The sequence below is a fragment of the Terrapene carolina genome, unplaced genomic scaffold (assembly GCF_002925995.2).
Source record: "Terrapene carolina triunguis isolate 2854851 unplaced genomic scaffold, T_m_triunguis-2.0 Scaffold35098, whole genome shotgun sequence".
NCBI lineage: Eukaryota > Metazoa > Chordata > Testudines > Emydidae > Terrapene > Terrapene triunguis.
Window position 1 is genome coordinate 6,848,325 of NW_020699449.1, and position 18,526 is coordinate 6,866,850.

The window sequence follows — 18,526 nt, forward strand, 5'->3', positions numbered from 1 at the left end:
TCCCAGCATTTAAAAATTTAATTCATTTAAGTTTAAATCTAAAATTCCAATAGCAATTTTTTTAAAATTAGTTTTACAATCCCCAACCTGTTGAAATCACACCCCTCCCCCCCAAATTAAGTGATTGAAGTTGCTCTACTCTGATAAAGGGGAATATACTTGAGCAAATATTCCTGGCGTTTGCACACACAAATTGATTGTGCACAATTTGCACACACATCATTGAAATAATATTGGGTCATGTACTTGTAGTCTCAAAAGAGTGATGTAAAAATGGAATTATTTTACTTGATGGATACCAAGATGGAGTCTTATGTACTTGCTTTTCTGGTTTAAAAAAAAAAAAAAAAAATCACAAAGAAACTTCTGGCCCCATTAAAGTCAATGGGATTTGTGACACAACTTCAAGGAAGCCAGGATTCCACCCCAAATTTTACATCTGTTACTGCAAAACCAGTATGGCTATGAAAGAGCAAACATTTCTTTTCTGCCTCAAGTACCAATTAAAGATACTATATAAACAAGGAATACAGAAAGTAAATTATTAATTTTCATACAAGAAAAATAAAAAGAGATGCATCTGGATTCATGCCCCAGGCAACCCCATTCACATAGCATTTGAGATACTGTCATAGACTCACCATGCTATTACAGAATGCTGTCTCCCTGGAGATCTGGCTCTTCCTGAGTTACTGACACTCAGAGCTTCTCCCTTGCAGTCTCTTCTCCCAGGCCTGCTTTAGGAGTTTCCTTGTTTCTCCCCCACTGCCCTCTCCTTTCAGGGAAAGTACAAGAACCTTCCTCCTGCAAATCCTTTGCAATTCCTTCCCAGAAAGACTCTCCCCTAGCTCTCCTCTCCCTATTATCTTGCTGTCATTTAAAACACACAGCAGCCATCCAGGTTCTCCAAATTGGGTCTAATCTCTAATTACCTGTCTCCCCTTCAGGTGCCATAGAATGGGCTAATTGGGCTCTCCAGTTCCCCTTTACCCTGTCACTGCCAGCATGGGGTATACACCTGTGACAAATAGAATAACCCAAGGGCAGAGGGAAAGAGCAGAGAGTTTCAGCCGGCCTGACCAGTCAGGTTGCCAGGTGTTCAGTTTTCGACCGGAAAGCCTCAAAAGGGACCCTGGCGGCTACGATCAGCACTGCTGACTGGGCCATTAAAAGTCTGGTCGGTGGCACAGTGGGGCTAAGGTAGGCTCCTTGCCTGCCGTGGCTCCATGCAGCTCTTAGAAGCAGCGGCATGTCTCCCGTCTGGCTCCTAGGCATAGGGGCAGCCAGGTGGCTCCATGCAGTGCCCCTGCCCAAGCGACAGCTTTACAGCTCCCATTGGCTGGGAACTGTGGCCAATGGGAGCTGCAGGGGCGGTACCTGTGGGGAGGGCAGCACGCAGAGCCGTCTGACCGCGCCTCTGCATAGGAGCCGGACAGGGGACATGCGCTGCTTTCGGGACCTGGCTGAGGTAAGCGACGCCTGGAGCCTGTATCCCTGACCCCTTCCCACACCCCATGCCCCATCCCCATCCCTGATACCCCCTCAATCCCACCCCCTCGCACCACACCCCCCTCCTCCCCAGCCCCACCCCCTACCCCAGAGCCCACCCCCCCGCCAGAGCCCTCACTCTCACCATGCCGCAACCCCCTGCCCGAGCCCTGATCCCCTTCCCACCCTCTGAACCCCTTGGTTCCAGCCCGAAGCCCCCTCGTGCACCCCAAATCCCTCATCCCCATCCCCACACCAGAGCCTGCGCACCCAGCTGGAGCCCTCACCCCCTTCTGCAACCCAGCCCCCTGCCTCAGCCCGGAGCCCCCTCCTGCACCCTGAACTCCTCGTATCTGGCCCCACCCCAAAGCCCGCACCCCCAGCCAGAGCCCTCACCCCCTCCTGCACCCCAACCCCCTGAGCCAGCCCAGTTAAAATGAGGAAGGGAAGGAGGGAGGGTGGGGAGAGTGAGCAACAGTGTGTGTGTGTGGGGGGGTGGAGTGAGCAGGGGGGGGCCTGGGAGGAGGGGCAGGACACGGGCATTCAGTTTTGTGCGCGTAGAAAGTTGGCAACCCTACTGACCAGCCCAGTGTGCCCCAACTATTGTTATAATCGCGATCTAAAAAGGTGCCATGTAATGTGTCACTGGAAAACTCATAATGCTCTGGTTGTTACAATCCTTGTGTAATGGAGGTGCAAGCAACTGATGCAAAGTTATGGACATGAATTGAAACTGTAATTCTTAAAATGTGTTTGCTAGTCAAACAGGAGTTACCCCACCCTAAACAAAGTTACTTTCTAAATACTTTGAAGACAATGAGAATTTATTTACAATGGGTGGAGGGGAAGAGAGTGGGGGCTACACCCCTGCAGAGCAGAGAAACTTTATCTCAGTTTTAAAGTCAGGGGGTCTAAATCTCAAATAAGCAATTGAATCACCTGCTAGTGTATTAGTGTATCATGTCAAGTCTTTAATGAATGCCAGTTACATACTGGTGATTAATAGCATTGTAAAATATATGTATATATTAACACTGTAGAAGGAATTATGAATACTCATGGATACTATGTTCTAAAGTGAGCGGCCAAACAAAGGAAGGAACATTTTCTGCCAAGAGAGGAGGGAAAGTCCCAGATATTTATGTGAGGTTGGGAAGCACTGCATGAGGTCATCCTGCCTCTTGAAACAAGTTCATTGAACTCTGGAAGATATAAGCAAAAACAGAAGCCATCTTTGGCACCCATCACTAGACAGACACAAGGCAACAGAGCCATTTGAAGCTGAGGAGGATGGGTCCTTCAACCAAGGGGTTGAAGTCTTTGGGAATTGAAGATAGGTGACAAATTTGCTTAGGCAAAGATTTAATCTAACAAGGATGAGTTTTAGAAGCATATTTTCTTGTAACTATATCTTCATTCCTTATACTTGAATATACTATAACCTTGTGTATATTTTGTTAATAAAAATGTTTCCTTTTTTACCATAAAACTACTGTGTTGTGTTTAAAAGGAAGATGTTTTTTTACCCCCAGTTAAATTAATAAGCTGTGATATGGTTTTTCTCTTTACAGAAAGAACAAACCTTATTATTTCTCTGAACTGTCCAGGAGAGGACTGGACACTGCATGGTCCACAGTTTTGGGGGGATTAAGAACTAGAAGTAGGTTGGGATCATCTTATTTATTGTAACCAAGGTTGGTGGAGGCCAGAGTGTGACTGGTGTGTTGTTGGCAGCCTGCGGGGGTAGGATCTGTAGCTATAAACAGACATGCAGGGTGTGACCTGGTAGGCTGGTTGTGAGCACCTGAGATTGGGAGCTATGGCAGCAAAGCGTTGTGAAGCATCCAGTATTACAGGGTATGCAGTGACAACCCCTCACTGGTCTGGATTTGCACTCCATGCCCCCACTGGACTGTGGTAACACCCTATCACAGCCACATTTAGACCTTTCGGATTTAGAAAAAGGCTGTCATATTTATTGCTCAAGGTCTTGTTAGAAATTCACATCTGAACTACTGTGGGATTATTAAATAACTCTGGATGAAGGAACCCTGCTATCCCTGTAAAATCTACCCTTTAAAGCTATCACATTGAGGAGCATGTCGTAACCAAAGCTGCATGCCTTAAGACGTTTTTTATTAGTACAACCACAGTGACTTAACATTTACTCCAGAGGATAAGCAAACAGATGAGATTCACTTTTTCCATCTTGCATAAAATGCTTCTTGGGGCAGGATTATGCTTGAGCTTTGTACATGGTCTGGGGGCTTTGATAAATCGACAGCATTACAGAAAACAGAAGTGTGAAGATTTACCAGAGGAGCATGGGGATGTGTGCTTCTTGGCAGCCGCTGCAACCTATTGTAAAACAAGACTGAGGGATACAGAATAGGTCTAATTGGAACCTCAGATAACATTGGCCATCCTACTTCTTTCTCTATTAGAGGGAGCATGGTCTAGTGGGTGGGGCAGGTAAGTGGGAGACATAACTCCTGGCTCTTTTCTCACTATTACCATATTATGCATTGTGAGCTCATGCAAGTTAACTAACTTTTCTGTTCTTCAGTTTACTCATTTGTTAATTGGGACAATGCCCTCTTTATGGGGGTTTGTGAGATTTTGATCACTGATATTTGTGAAGTGCTTTAACAACTTCAGAGGAAAGAAGGCTTTTAATTTCTAAGTTCAAAATAGCACTCAGCTCCTACTGAGGGAAAGGCACAAACTATACATGAAATTTAAGATCATGTAGGAAGTGAAATATCTCAAGTTACAAACGTGGGGTAAGCTTTAAAGCTTATTAACCCCACATCCACTAAACTCTAACCAATCCGTGACACCAACACTATCACACCTGGACTCTTGAGAATACAGCACAACCACTCAAACTGTGAGCAGGGGTGAAGGATATGTACCTTCCAATGTAATGAAACCTCTACTTCTAACTTTATCCTTTGAAAGTTTATTCCAGGATTCCAGAAAGTCAGCCAGGGAATCATTCACAATCCCTGTTTCACAACTACTGCTCTCCAGTCCTACTATTGAGTGGGGTGGAGAAATTGACAGAGACATTTCCTAAAGTGTTTAATATATTCATTTCCTCAGACAAACCAATTTATTCATAACCCAACTTCCCAGCCAAGCTAAACTTCCTCAGGGCTCTGCATTACTGACACAGTTTAATTACTGTTTAAATAGAACAATTTGGTGCTCACACATGATTTTTCCTCAGCATTATTGGGTTCCCTGTGTGTCTTGCTATCAGCCCTGGACTGATCTGTAGCCATCAGTAGTTCAGTAATGACTTGCCTATCAGGCATCAAAGCCCACTTTTGTTTTAATATCTTCAGCATATGAACAAACATGTTATTCTAACATAGAACTCTGATAGGGCCTGCTGGCCTTTGGGGATAAAATGGAGGACCATGATGAAATACGAGCATCACACTGTGACGGGGTTCACTCAGAGTGGCACCCTCTGCTGGCCATATCGGGGATTAGCTCTCTCACCCAGCAAGCCCTCTCCTGGTGGCACCTCTCCTGTCACTTTCTCTGCCTGCAGACCACCTCTAAGTTCCGCAGTGTCCTTTTCATGATTTGGCCCACCAGTCATGCCAACATGCGTGCGTTTCCCCCTTTTGGGGGGGGAGGGAGAAGGAAGTATCTCCCCGTTCTATAGTTCGGCCACTTCCCCAGTGGTGAGTAGGGGAAACCTGGACCCGCCCTCCTAAACTCCTTCACCAGTGCTGCTTCAATTCCCTGGGCCATTTCCTTACAGCCCCAGCACCTTCTTCACCCTCTTCTCAGGGTCTTCAGCCAGTAAGTCCCAGCAGCCAGCATGTCCCTCTTGCTCCCCCAATCCCTGCCAGAAACTGCTCTGTTCAAGGTGCTACCTTCCTACACTCCCTAGGAACACAGTCCTCTCTCCTTAGGCTCCCTGCAGCAAGTGACCCCCGTTCTTCCCTGCAGCTCCCTTTTATGTGAGCCCATTGGGCCCTGATTGGTTGCTCCGTGCAGCTTCGCTCTGTTTGGCTGCTTCCTGCGTAGCGGCCCTAGGCTGCTTGGAGGACTCACCCTCATTGCTCCTCTCAGACAGGGTGTGGCAGGCCCATGAGGCCTCCATTAACCCCTTCCTCTTCAGTGTGGGATGAACGCCCCATCACACGCACCTAAAACTGCTCCCTGCAAAGACACCTGACAACATGCACCTGTTCCACAGGATTTTACCTCTGTATTGGGCCCTGTGGCCCAGAGTCCTCACAGTAAGACCTCCAGCTCCAAGAAGGGCAGTAGCTTCTAGGATACCTAATTGGCAGAGAAATGAGAACCAGCTTCCAATCAGATCCACTTATTTAAGCCTTCTCATGTCAGAGACAGTCTCTCCCGTTTGGGCTTTTCTTTTGTGGGACCAGCTTGGGATGGAGTTCTGTTGGCTCAAAAGGTTTTCCCCCTGCACACTCCAATGCCAGTACACAGAAACCACTGAATTAAGTAATTTTTACAATCAATAAATAATAGTGAGCCAAATCAGGAGGGCCTTCGTCAGTCCTTACACAACTAGCCCAATCCACATTTAGGCACTGTGACAAAGTTCTGTCCTTGACTCCGTGGGTCCTGCGTTTCCTGACGGATTTTGCTAGCCTCAGAGGCTCACTGTGACCCTCCACGTAGCCCTTTTCTCTCTAGAGGCAAGGGTCACAGTCTACTGAGCCATTTTCATCATAAGCCAGCATGGGAGGTGAGGAGAAACAACCCTCCCTCACAGAGTCTCTGTTGTCTCCCTGGATCAGTGATTAATCAGGGAGGGGGCGGGGAGCCCAGGCCCGCCCTCTTCTCCGGGCTCCAGCCCAGGGACCCTAAACTTAGCAGCTATGGAAGCTGACTTTTTGGGAATAGGGAGTATACAATTCCCTGGGCTACTTCCCCACAGCAGCCCCCACTCAATATCTTCTTCACAATTACCTCAGGGCCTCCTTCCTTGCACCTGATATGGATTCGTACTACTTCGTTCCTCCAACAGCACAGCTCCCTCCTATAGCTCCTGACACCCACTCCGCACTGACTAACTGGGAGGCTTTTAACTAGTTCCAGCCAGTCCTTGATTGGCTTCAGGTGTCCCAATCAATCTAGCTGTCTCTCCTGCCTTCTAGAAGGATCTTAATTGGCCCCAGGTGTCTTGATTAACCTGGAGCAACTGCCATTTGGTTACCATGGTACCAGGGATTTGTTTAGCCTGGGGCTAACATACCTGTTCCTCACTACTTTACTGTAGCCATCTGGCCTTGCCCCATCACAGCACCTAAATAAGCACTCTGATTTTAGGGGTGCTGGACAACCACAGTTGTCCCTTTTGATAGTTAAGTGTCCAAATAACATTCCCTCAAAATCTCCTCAGGAAAAAATTGTGATTTGCCTAAACAGATATTGGTCTCTCACTGGAGCATCTGCCTTCAGCAGCTTGGCATTTTCCTTGACTAAGCAGGGTGAGGAAGGCCCCTATCCTTACCAGTCTCTAGAACCTTCAATAACTGTAAGCTGATTCTTAACCACATGAGCGAGGGTAAAAGTACCCGCTACACTAATATTCACAGTTTCCCTGAGGCTTAGTACCTTAGAATTCTACAGTTACCATTTCTGCTTAATAGTTTGTGATTACATTAGCTCAAATCACAGTCTGAACCATTCAGATAGAGCATCCGCAGACTGAAAAGCATTCACCAATCATATAAACATACAGGAACTTTGTGAAACACAGCTTTGATGAAACATGTGAGAACATTTATTGGTTTTGATCCACATGGGTTAACATCCCCCATCCAGCAAAAAAACAAAAACAAAACAAAACAAAAAAACCCACCTTGAAACTCATCTGAAAAGGAATACTCCATTGACAATGATATTTCATCTAGTTTTCACATTCAAAACCTCTTGGTTTCACATTATTTCATAATTCAAAATCCATTAGCAGACCTAGACTCTAAACTGGGTCTGTTACCTCATCCAAAAGATCCATGCACCTTATGGAACCTTTCAATGAAGAGAACTGGATCTGACATTCTAGTCTGAAATGAAATTCAAAATCAGCTCAGTCGTGCTGGTATCAAGTTTTGTTGTGATCATATAGCTATATTTATTAGACTTTTCAGAGGCTAATGTTTATTGGACTGACTTAATGATGCTTGGAACCTTATCATAATACTATTAACATACAGACAAACCAAAACAGAGTTTGTTCTATGACTTGAGATTTTATGTTGGCCTTTTTAAGTCAGCATGACACCTGATTCTTTTCCAGAGATCTAAATATCTGAAAACTGACAATACATTGGGCAATAGATTCAAAACTTTATTGCCATTTCCTAATTATTCGAAGAACAGAATTCAGCTTGATCATACATTTTATTCAATATACTATAGAGTTAACCTCCATTCTAAAATGATGTATAAAGAGACAATGAAAAAGCAATTGCTCTTAGAAATATCCCTGAGAAAACGATCTGTCACCAGTTCATCCATGGGATTTTAGTACTCAGTACTATTTGTGCAGCCTTTTAGATACGTCACATTCACACCTAGGCACGAGATTTCTGAGGAAGATGAGGTAATCACTCACAAAGTAACAAGGCAGATGAGAGGGGCAGATGCCAACATGGCATAAGCAGACAATTGCATGCCTGCTTGCTCCATACAAGCATAGCTTCATGTCACCAATTAATGGTACTGTCTTCAAGGAAGGTGGTCCTACTTACACAAGCACATAATTTGGCCCATATAGGTTTGAGCTCCAGTCTAGTATGCGTACACAGGTATAAACTACATATATACCACGAAGTACCATTTTTAATGGTTTGGAGTCAACGTTTCCTATGGGACGTGCATGGCTAGGGTGCTCTGATTCACCACCATACCTTTTGTTAACAATGTTAGTGATCTCAGTCTACACGTGCTGTGTCAGGGATCATATATTGTCTGACCCAACACTGACACATTGATAGATTATGCGCTAGCTGTGGGACAGACAAAAAAACAGACTGGACAGTTTGAATACACATTTCAAATTGCTAGATACAGCTACCCATCCCTCTGCTCATCTGTTTGTAGTGAGGCCATCATCATGGAATCTGGCCTCTCCTAAACACCATTCATAGAGCTCTTTTCCCCCCCTCCATCAAATTTGTGTATAGAAAGTTTTAAGTTACATCCTTTGACTTTGCATTTGGCCCGCCTAGTAAGACAGTGGAGTTAATGCATCGTAATAGTTTTTACTTTTGGCTATTTTTTGTCCTTTGATTTGCTGTGATTATATAAAACCAGATAGGAGTGAACATTATACCCTAAATTAATGTACTTCACAAGTGCCCATAGCAAATGTAACAATTTTATAAAACAAAGCAAATGTTAGCATTCCCAAGAACCTAATGATAGATTACTGCATATATTAACTAACACTATCGTTAAAACATAGCAAAATTGCAGATCGACCCAACTGCATTAAACTCAATGGTGCTGTGCAAGCCATTAAGCACTTAATGTAATTATAATTTTATTTGACATTGTCAATACATAAAAGGTAAATGATTGCCTTTTCCTAGTCTAAAATAAAAAATAAATAAAGATATCTTAAATAACCTTAACATGATGAATTCATTTTAAATTAAGTCCCAGAATTGGAAGTTTTAAACCCTCAGATTTAATCTTACCTCATTAGACAAGAACAATAAACCTTCAACCAAAGATATGCTTTTACCAAAGCCTCATTGAGCTTTCTTAGGTTAAATTTCCATTTGTTTAACAAGAGGCTTAGTTAAATGAAAAAAAAATGCACAATTCTGTATTTACAAGATGAACTCAACTTGCAAGTAATGGTAGTACCAAGATTTGAGCTCTTTGTGCAAAATTACGCAGGCATTTTGCCATGTTAAATATGAATACTGCATTTAATACCTATAAACACATTGATACAGGGAGGGCAGCTCTCAGGAGCGGAATGGATTAAAAAACAGCCTTTCATCACAAGAGACCCAAATTCTGCTTGTAATTTATGTCACAAGTGAAAGAGTTTGCTTCTCTTCTCCTATCCCTTAACATCACTTCACAATCTTTAGTACAATTTGGCATAATTGGCTTTCTCGCTTAAGCAGGGCAGGACTGGAATAACAGGGGTAATGCAGGTCAGGATTGAGGTGAATTAGTAGATCTGTGCAAAATTTTACATATGATGCTTAATTTCATAGTTTAAAAACCAGATGGTACCACTGAGATCACTTTAAACACAGCGCTATTACTCAATTTCATGAGCGACAAATTCCTTCAAATTATAAAATGGCTTTATTAATTATATGTTAATGATCACTTAACTAGTGAAACTCATTGCCACAAGACACACAGAAGAACATAACTTGTTGAGCAAAAGTCAACATGCTTTCTGTAAAGGGAAATCATGTCTTACTAATCTATTAGAGTTCTTTGAAAGGGTCAACAAAGATGTGGACAAGGGGGAATCCAGTGGGCATAGTATACTTAGATTTCCAGAAAGCCTTTGACAAGGTCCCTCACCAAAAGCGCTTACGTAAATTAAGTTGTCATGGGATAAAAGGGAAGGTCCTTTCATGGATTGAGAACTGGTTAAAAGACAGGGAACAAAGGGTAGGAATAAATGGTAAATTCTCAGAATGGAGAGGGGTAACTAGTGGTGTTCCCCGAGGGTCAGTCCTAGGACCAATCCTATTCAACTTATTCATAAATGATCTGAATAAACGGGTAAAAAGTGAGGTGGCAAAGTTTGCAGACAATACTAAACTGCTCAAGATAGTTAAGACCAAAGCAGACTGTGAAGAACTTCAAAAAGATCTCACAAAACTAAGTGATTGGGCAACAAAATGGCAAATTAAATTTAATGTGGATAAATGTAAAGTAATGCACACTGGAAAAAATAACCCCAACTCTACATACAAAATGATGGGGGCTAATTTAGCTACAACGATTCAGGAAAAAGATCTTGGAGTCATCGTGGATAGTTCTCTGAAGACGTCCAAGTATTGTGCAGAGGCAGTCAAAAAAGCAAACAGGATGTTAGGAATAATTAAAAAGGGGATAGAGAATAAGACGGAGAATATATTATTGCCCTTATATAAATCGATGGTACGTCCACACCTTGAATACTGCATAGAGATGTGGTCTCCTCATCTCAATAAAAGATATACTGGCACTACAAAAGGTTCAGAGAAGGGCAACTAAAATGATTAGGGGTTTGGAACGGGTCCCATATGAAGACAGATTAAAGAGTCTAGGACTTTTCAGCTTGGAAAAGAGGAGACTAAGGGGGGATATGATAGAGGTATATAAAATCATGAGTGACGTGGAGAAAGTGAATAAGGAAAAGTTATTTATTTATTCCCGTAATACAAGAACTAGGGGCCACCAAATGAAATTAATGGGCAGTAGGTTTAAAACAAATAAAAGGAACTTGTTCTTCACACAGCGCACAGTCAACCTGTGGAACTCCTTGCCTGAGGAGGTTGTGAAGGCTAGGACTATAACAGCGTTTAAAAGAGAACTGGATAAATTCATGGAGGTTAAGTCCATTAATGGCTATTAGCCAGGATGGGTAAGGAATGGTGTCCCTAGACTCTGTTTATTAGAGGGTGGAGATGGATGGCAGGAGAGAGATCACTTGATCATTGCCTGTTAGGTTCACTTCCTCTGGGGCACCTGGCATTGGCCACTGTCGGTAAACAGGATACTGGGCTAGATGGACCTTTGGTCTGACCCAGAACGGCCATTCTTATGTTCTTATGTTTATGACATTAATAAGGAAAAAAAGCAAGATAAGAATTTTAAAAATCAATGTTCATAAGCCACATATGCTTATGGAAAAGCCCTATGAAATTTAATAGGAATTAAACCAATAGGGATCTACAAAATTTAACAAGGTTCTATGGAAATTATTAAAAAAAATAGAATTTAATAGACTATGATCTTGCTATAGATTTATTTTGAGCCATCCTATAGAATTCTGTAGCGGGAACATACCTCTCTACTACATTCTATAGGATAAGTCAAAAAGGTTATGGGAAAAATTATGTTCTATTCAATATTACAGGACTTTTTCATAAAGTAAATAAGAATAGTACATACAGTTACACTGTACAAGATAGCATTACTTTTTCTGTCTCGGCATATAAAAAGCCATGTTTTCTCAATACATTGCAAAACATCAAAAAGATCTTTTGGCTATATGGCTTGTATTTTAAACCCACCTTTCCCACTATGAATTGCACAAACTGGTTTAGAGAAAACAAAAAAACAGGTTTAGTAACTACAAAGGATAGATTTTAAGTGATTATAAGGGATAGCAAACAGATCAAAGTAGATTACTGAGCAAATAAAGCAAACACACAAACTAAGCTTAATACACTACAGAAACGGGCTACAAGTAGTAATTTCTCACCCTAAATGTTGTTTTAAGTAGGTTGCCGTGTTTCTTGAAGACAAACTGCTCTTGCTTACAGTTTAGAACTCCAGGTATTCCTTTCACAGGCCAGACACCTTCTAGCCTGGGTCCAGCCCTTTCTTCCCCAGATCAGTCTTAGGTGTTTTCAGCAGTCATCTTGGGCGGGGATCCAGTGAAGAATGAACCCTGATTTAGAATCATAGAATATCAGGGTTGGAAGGGACCTCAGGAGTCATCTAGTCCAACCCCCTGCTCAAGCAGGACAAATTCCCAACTAAATCATCCCAGCCAGGGCTTTGTCAAGCCTGACCTTAAAAACCTTTAAGGAAGGAGATTCCACCACCTCCCTAGGTAACCCATTCCAGTGCTTCACCACCCTCCTAGTGAAAAAGTTTTTCCTAACATCCAACCTAAGCCTCCCCCACTGCAACTTGAGACCATTACTCCTTGTTCTATCATCTGGTACCACTGAGAACAGTCTAGAGCCATCCTCTTTGGAACCCCCTTTCAGGTAGCTGAAAGCAACTATTAAATCCCGCCTTGTTCTTCTCTTCTGCAGACTAAACAATCCCAGTTCCCTCAGCCTCTCCTCATAAGGTGTCCCTGCCTTAAATAGGATTTACATATGGCGAGAATCCTTTGTTTCCCAGTTTGATCCCCACCTCCTCTTAGTGGAAAAATACTAGTAGTCCAAGATGGAGTCCAGTACCAAGTGACATGATCACATGACCCTGCAGTGTCAAAGCAGCCATAAATCCTCAGGAAGACTTCCCAGGAAGGTGGGAGATTAGCATCTTCAAAGTTCTATTGTTTTCCCTAATGGCCCATTGACTAACCAGCCAGACCGATTGCATTTTGTCTGGTGGGCGTTCCCCAGGTGCAAACACTTTTGTAATTGATACATAGTCCATATTCCTAACTTTAGATACAGAAATGATACATGCATACAAATAGGATAATCATATTCAGTAAATCATAACCTTTCCAATGATACCTCACAAGGCCCATCTTGCATAAAATAAATCTTAGATATGCCATATTCATATCATAACAATATCTCCATGAAGAATATGGGGCGTAGTGTCACAGGCAGTCTGAATTTTGATGAACTGGTAAACAAACACAGAGACCCCAGCCCCACAAGCACTTACAGTGTGCAATGTCTGCTGGAAACGTCATAAAGACTAAGACCCTGATCCTCCCAACATTTACACATCTGTTTTACATTTATATACGAGTTGCCCTGTCCAACTCAATGGGACTATTCACATTCATAAAGTTAAGCATGTGTGTAAGTGCTAGCAGGACCAGGGCCTGAGATCTAGATTTATCACTCCCAGGAAACACGGAGATATACAGTGTGAATATCTAAGGGAAGAGATCTTAAAGAATAAGAGTCAAAAGATTTCACAGGTTTCTAATAAGGGGTTAAAAGTTTATCAGAAATATTTTACATAAAAGTAGAATAATTTGTGTGTCTTAAGGAAAGGCCTGTGTTGGCTCACAATGCAGTGGAGATCTTTGAAAGTGATAGAGTAAATCACTCGGCTACAATGCCAGGCAGCTTTCTGAATATTTACTGCTTCTCATCAGGGAAACATCTTTTCCACAGAAAAACAGTGACCTCAAAAAGAAGAGTAGGCTTCAACCTTTTAAAGGGTGAGAGAAACACCTATACCAATAATGGGACTAAATGCACACTCCAAGCTGAAAACCTGATTCATTTATAGTACAGAAAGTATATATTTAAAAAAAAAATCTACATTCCATATACTCAAAAGAAACCTCTATGATACCTCAGACAAGACAGGCAAATTAAATTACTAGACTATTACGAGGGGGAGGAAGATGCATGTGTTATTCCATCCATTAAAACTGAAATGAGTAATAATATTGCTACAGATGAAAAAAAATAATAATTGTTTTTTAAACTGTTACAAGAACTTGTACACCACACAAGTGACTAAAGCTTCCATGGAGGAGATTGATTGCTTTTACTAAAACAAAAATTGTGATACCTCAGTGAAGATAAACATAATTTAATGAGACCAATTCTAACAAGAGAAACATATACAGCTATTATATCATTAAGTATAGGCAATGTGCCAAGGGTTATGGCTTGCAACTGGAGACTTTTAAAGTCTTCCTGTATCACTTCACTGCTCCATTATTTAACATGTTTAATAACATTTCTTACTGATTTAGGGAGGCCTGTGACCATAACCAGCTTGGGTTGTGATTGCATCAGTTCTCACCAGCTAAGGACAGTTGGGGCTGGTCAATACTTCGGATGGGAGATTTCCATGTGTTGCAGGAAAAGGTATTGAGGTACAGGTACCTTAGGTTGCACCATCTTCTCTGAGTCAGTTGTGAACTAATGACTACATGTGCAGCTAGATGTTTATGCAATGTGGGAAGTATTGGTCTTTCAGACAAAATATAAACTGTAGATCCTGACCCCCTATGGTCCTATTAAAGTCCCACAGTATTCTTGTTCTGCAGATGCAGAGGTAACAACTTGGCCAAATCTCAAAATGGGCAATAGTATTCTGCTGACTTAAGTGACACCCCAGTTTCAACAGAGAACTTTGCTCCCTTCCCTCTGCCCCATGACATGTACATGAATGTTCTTTTGCATAGATAAACAGCTTCTGGGATCCACCAAGGAGATTTCCTCCACTTCTGAATTGCAGTAGTCATCTCCATGTATAGTTTTACATTGTTTTGCTAAGTTTGTAAAACACTTTGGGACAGTTCAGAATGAAAGCTATTATGTGAATGTAAGAATTATGGACCCATGCAGAAGGAAGGCTCCAGTATTTTCTCCAGAGACTATAAACTGCTGAGTAGCTGAGGTTGAAGGCATTTAGTTACTGTACTACAGGGAAATAAGCCCCGGAAAAAAATATAGACATTTGTTTGATGAGCATCATGACTACAGATCTGGTTTGCACCACATAGCATATTGGTAATATAACACACAAACAGATGCACATATACACACACTCAGTGTGGGTGTGTGTGGGGAGGGCGGGGGGGTAGTGACATCTGTAATAAATATAGTTGCACATGGCTCTGCAATGTATCAGGCACCTTCGACTGTTTTGTCTACTTTCCCCCTACATTTCTGCTAGGGCTACTTTCCAAATCATCATCGCCAAATGTTGATGTTTAATGGCTGCTACTGTACTAGTATATTTTGCCATTCACTACTGCTGTTGGGTTTGAACAAACCTTTCCGAGGGAGTTGGCTTTATACAGATTCTCTTTCTGGGGCTTTGTCTTTCATTATTGTTCTTCTATCACATTAGCCTTTGGTAGGGTACATCTTCTCATCCTAGACGTTCAGGGGCTCAGCTACTTTGAAGGAGCTCTACCAGAATTTTGTAATTGTTTTGGGGCTCTCTTTTCTGGCACAAATCCTCCATCTACTCTGCACTGATCCTGCTCTTATTGAAGTCCTGGCATAAGTTCACCCCTATGATTATTTAGAAGAACTTGGTTGTGACGGGACGCCTGCCCCTGAGAAGGTTAAAACCAGCCTAGAAAGGCTGAGCCGCAGGCAGCCAAAGGAGGGGCTGTAGGGGAAACAGCCAATCAGGGCAGCGGCTGCGGACAATTACGAAGGCTGGACCAGCCAATCAGGGCACAACCGGCCCCTACAAAAGGAAGCTGCAGACGAGATGGAGGGGTCTGCTGCAGGGAGCCCTAGGGAGAAGACTGGCTTCCTAGAGAGCTCCTGGTGGGCTGCCAGGACTTACAGGCTCAAGACTCTGGGCAAAGGAGCTGGAGCCAGAGGCAGGAGCAGAAGGAACTGAGGCTGCAGGGAAGTGGCCCAGGGAACAGAGACAGTGAGCTGGAAGGAAGAGGCAGCAGGAAGCTGCGGTTTGCAGGGTCCCTGGGCCGGGGCCCGGAGTAGTGGGTGGGCCTGGGCTCCCTCCCGCACTAGCTGCTGAAGGAGCGGCTCGGCTGGGGACTGCCAACCTGCTGCGAGGAGTGGCTGGACTCCTGTTGGAGGAGTCCCCCGGAAGAGGGGAAACCGAATGGTGACACGGCTGGAGGGCCGTGTCACAAAGCAGATGCCTAGAGAAAGGAGCTGTAACAGGTCTGCAGGCAGAGGCGAGGACGGGAGCACCACCACCACCCGAGGTCACACCTGTTGGGACTGAGCTAATTCCCAAAACACTCAGCAGGAGGCACCAGTGTGGTGAGTGACCCCGTGACATTGGTATATACCCTAGCAGAGATCCCTGCAGCAGAAACTCCAGCAGGGGGAAAGAGAGTGGCAGTGGAAAGAGATGCAGCCTGCACTCTGATCTGAGACTGTCCAAGAAGTAGGTGGGACTAAAAACGACCAGTGGCGATGTATTAATTCTAAAGCTGGCAAGAAATGGCTTTCCTGTCCTGTGAAGATTTTTGAGATTTTAAACATTTTTCTTGTTCTCCATGGGGGAAAAGCCTGTGACCTTTCAATTTTTTCCGCAACCCCTTCCCCAACACAACAACAAAACACAAGGAGAGAGAGAGTATGCACATATCCGAGATTTGCCAAAAGCACAATAGACAGGGCACTCACCTGGGAAGTGGGAGACCCAGATTCAAGAGTCCTTGCTCAGAACCAGTGAAAACAGGGACTTGACTCTGGGTTTCCCCCTATCCCCATAGAATGCCCTAGCCACAGGGCTATTGAGTCAGTCTCTCTCACAGTCCTTTGTGTTGGAGCTATTCCACTTTGTATAAGTAATTACATATTAATTGGGCAAACAGGAGACTGATTTGGGATGTGGAGAATCAAGTTCAAGTCCCTGCATCTTCCATGTCCCAGCTGAGTTCCCTAACCCAGCACGCTAGAGAGCCTCTCTCCCTCTCCCTGACCCAGTGAATATATATTTAAACCAAATGGAACAGCTTCAGCAAGAGAGAGAGCCTCAGCCCAGACTATCCTATCGCTGAGTGGTTAGGGCATTCACCTGGGAAATGCAGCATCAAGTTTTCATTCTGAAAGAGCTAAAACAAAGACTTGAAGCTGGGTCTCCCGCTTCCAAGGTGAGTGCCCCAACCTGGGTCTCTCTCTTTCTGGATTTGATCTGAAATCCCATCCTGGCTCAGAGAAGTCCTCCCCAACCGAAGTTTTGTCAAAACTGATTTGTTCCCACACAAAGTTTCAGTTTCCGATAATTGAATTCAGAGAATTCTGAAACTTTGAAAAACAAACTTTGTCAAAATCATCTCTAATTCATCACATTTTCCCAGCCTCCCCTCTCAACAGCACTCCTATGAAATTGACTTAAAGCTGGTCTATCTCAGCAGAAAACCAGAGGGAGGGCAGCTGGCATCTCATCCCTTGCCCTCTATGCAGGTGAGTCCACACCAGCTGAACGGGGCCTCTCTCTCTAACAAATTTAAAAAGCAGTCCATAGTGGAGGTATTGCTACTCACTTCAAAGTGAGCAAGATTGGACCTTCATGGCATTAAATGTACTTTTTCCTGTTTTATTCAGGTAGATGAGTAAATGTATAAGGGTTTGTCCACTCAGATCTCTTTGCAGGATTTGGACCTATGTAAGTGATTTTGCTATGAATCATGATGTTTTGTTTTCCTGAACCTCAAGGCATCATCTTTGTTCATTTCGGTTTTCATACATCTTCAGTTTCAGAAATAAATTCACTAATGAATCCTTAGAGTTTAAGCCCACAGTGCAAGTTTCAGGTCTCAAAACTCCACCAAGGGTAACTGGGAAAGCTTCTGAAGAATAATTAACAGAATCATCACTCTGCTCCATCAATTCAAGCATCTCCGAATACCTGCTTAAAAATCATCTAGCAACTCATAGAAGCTAAACATTCTCACATGAGCCCCTTGCTTGAGAATTTCTCTCCCTGATTTTAATCCACACTCCATCAGAGACCCCCTTCAATTCTCAAATGCAAAAGCTTGCATGGATTTGAAGATAATCTTTTTATTAGCAAATCCCTTTAACAAACATATTCCTCCAATAAGAAAAGAATGGTACATAGAAGGAAGTGATGATATATTGGGAATCAAATTAATTAACACCACAAAAACATAATCCCTTAATCACCAAGACTCCCCTTGAGTTTTACTCACTTATTAAAGTATACAAACTGATTTTAGACCAGATGTGAAATCCATATGCTGAAGAGAAAATACATACAATTAAAAGAGCTTTTCCCCCCCAGTTTATGTTAAAAATGAAAGCCTTGACTCAAACCTGCAAAACATCTGAGAGGACACACACTAATCACAAGGCCTCTCATCACACCTTATTTATTCTGCCTACCTAAACTTAACTTTGCCCCTAACTTTTGCAAAAAACATATGCAAAGATCAAAGAAAAAGTGCCAAGAGATTTTTAAAATCCTGTTTAGTCCCAATAAGATTTTAGGCTTTGATTTTCAAAAGTAACCAAATTTTTGGGCCCGCACCTTAGAAGATTGATTTTTTTTTAAGAGGGTGGATGTGTTCACTTTTTGAAAAATCAAGCCTTTTGTGTCTCAAGTTGGGCACCCAAAAAACTAAGGCACCCAAATCCACTAGTCGCTTTTGAAAATCTTGGTTTTATTG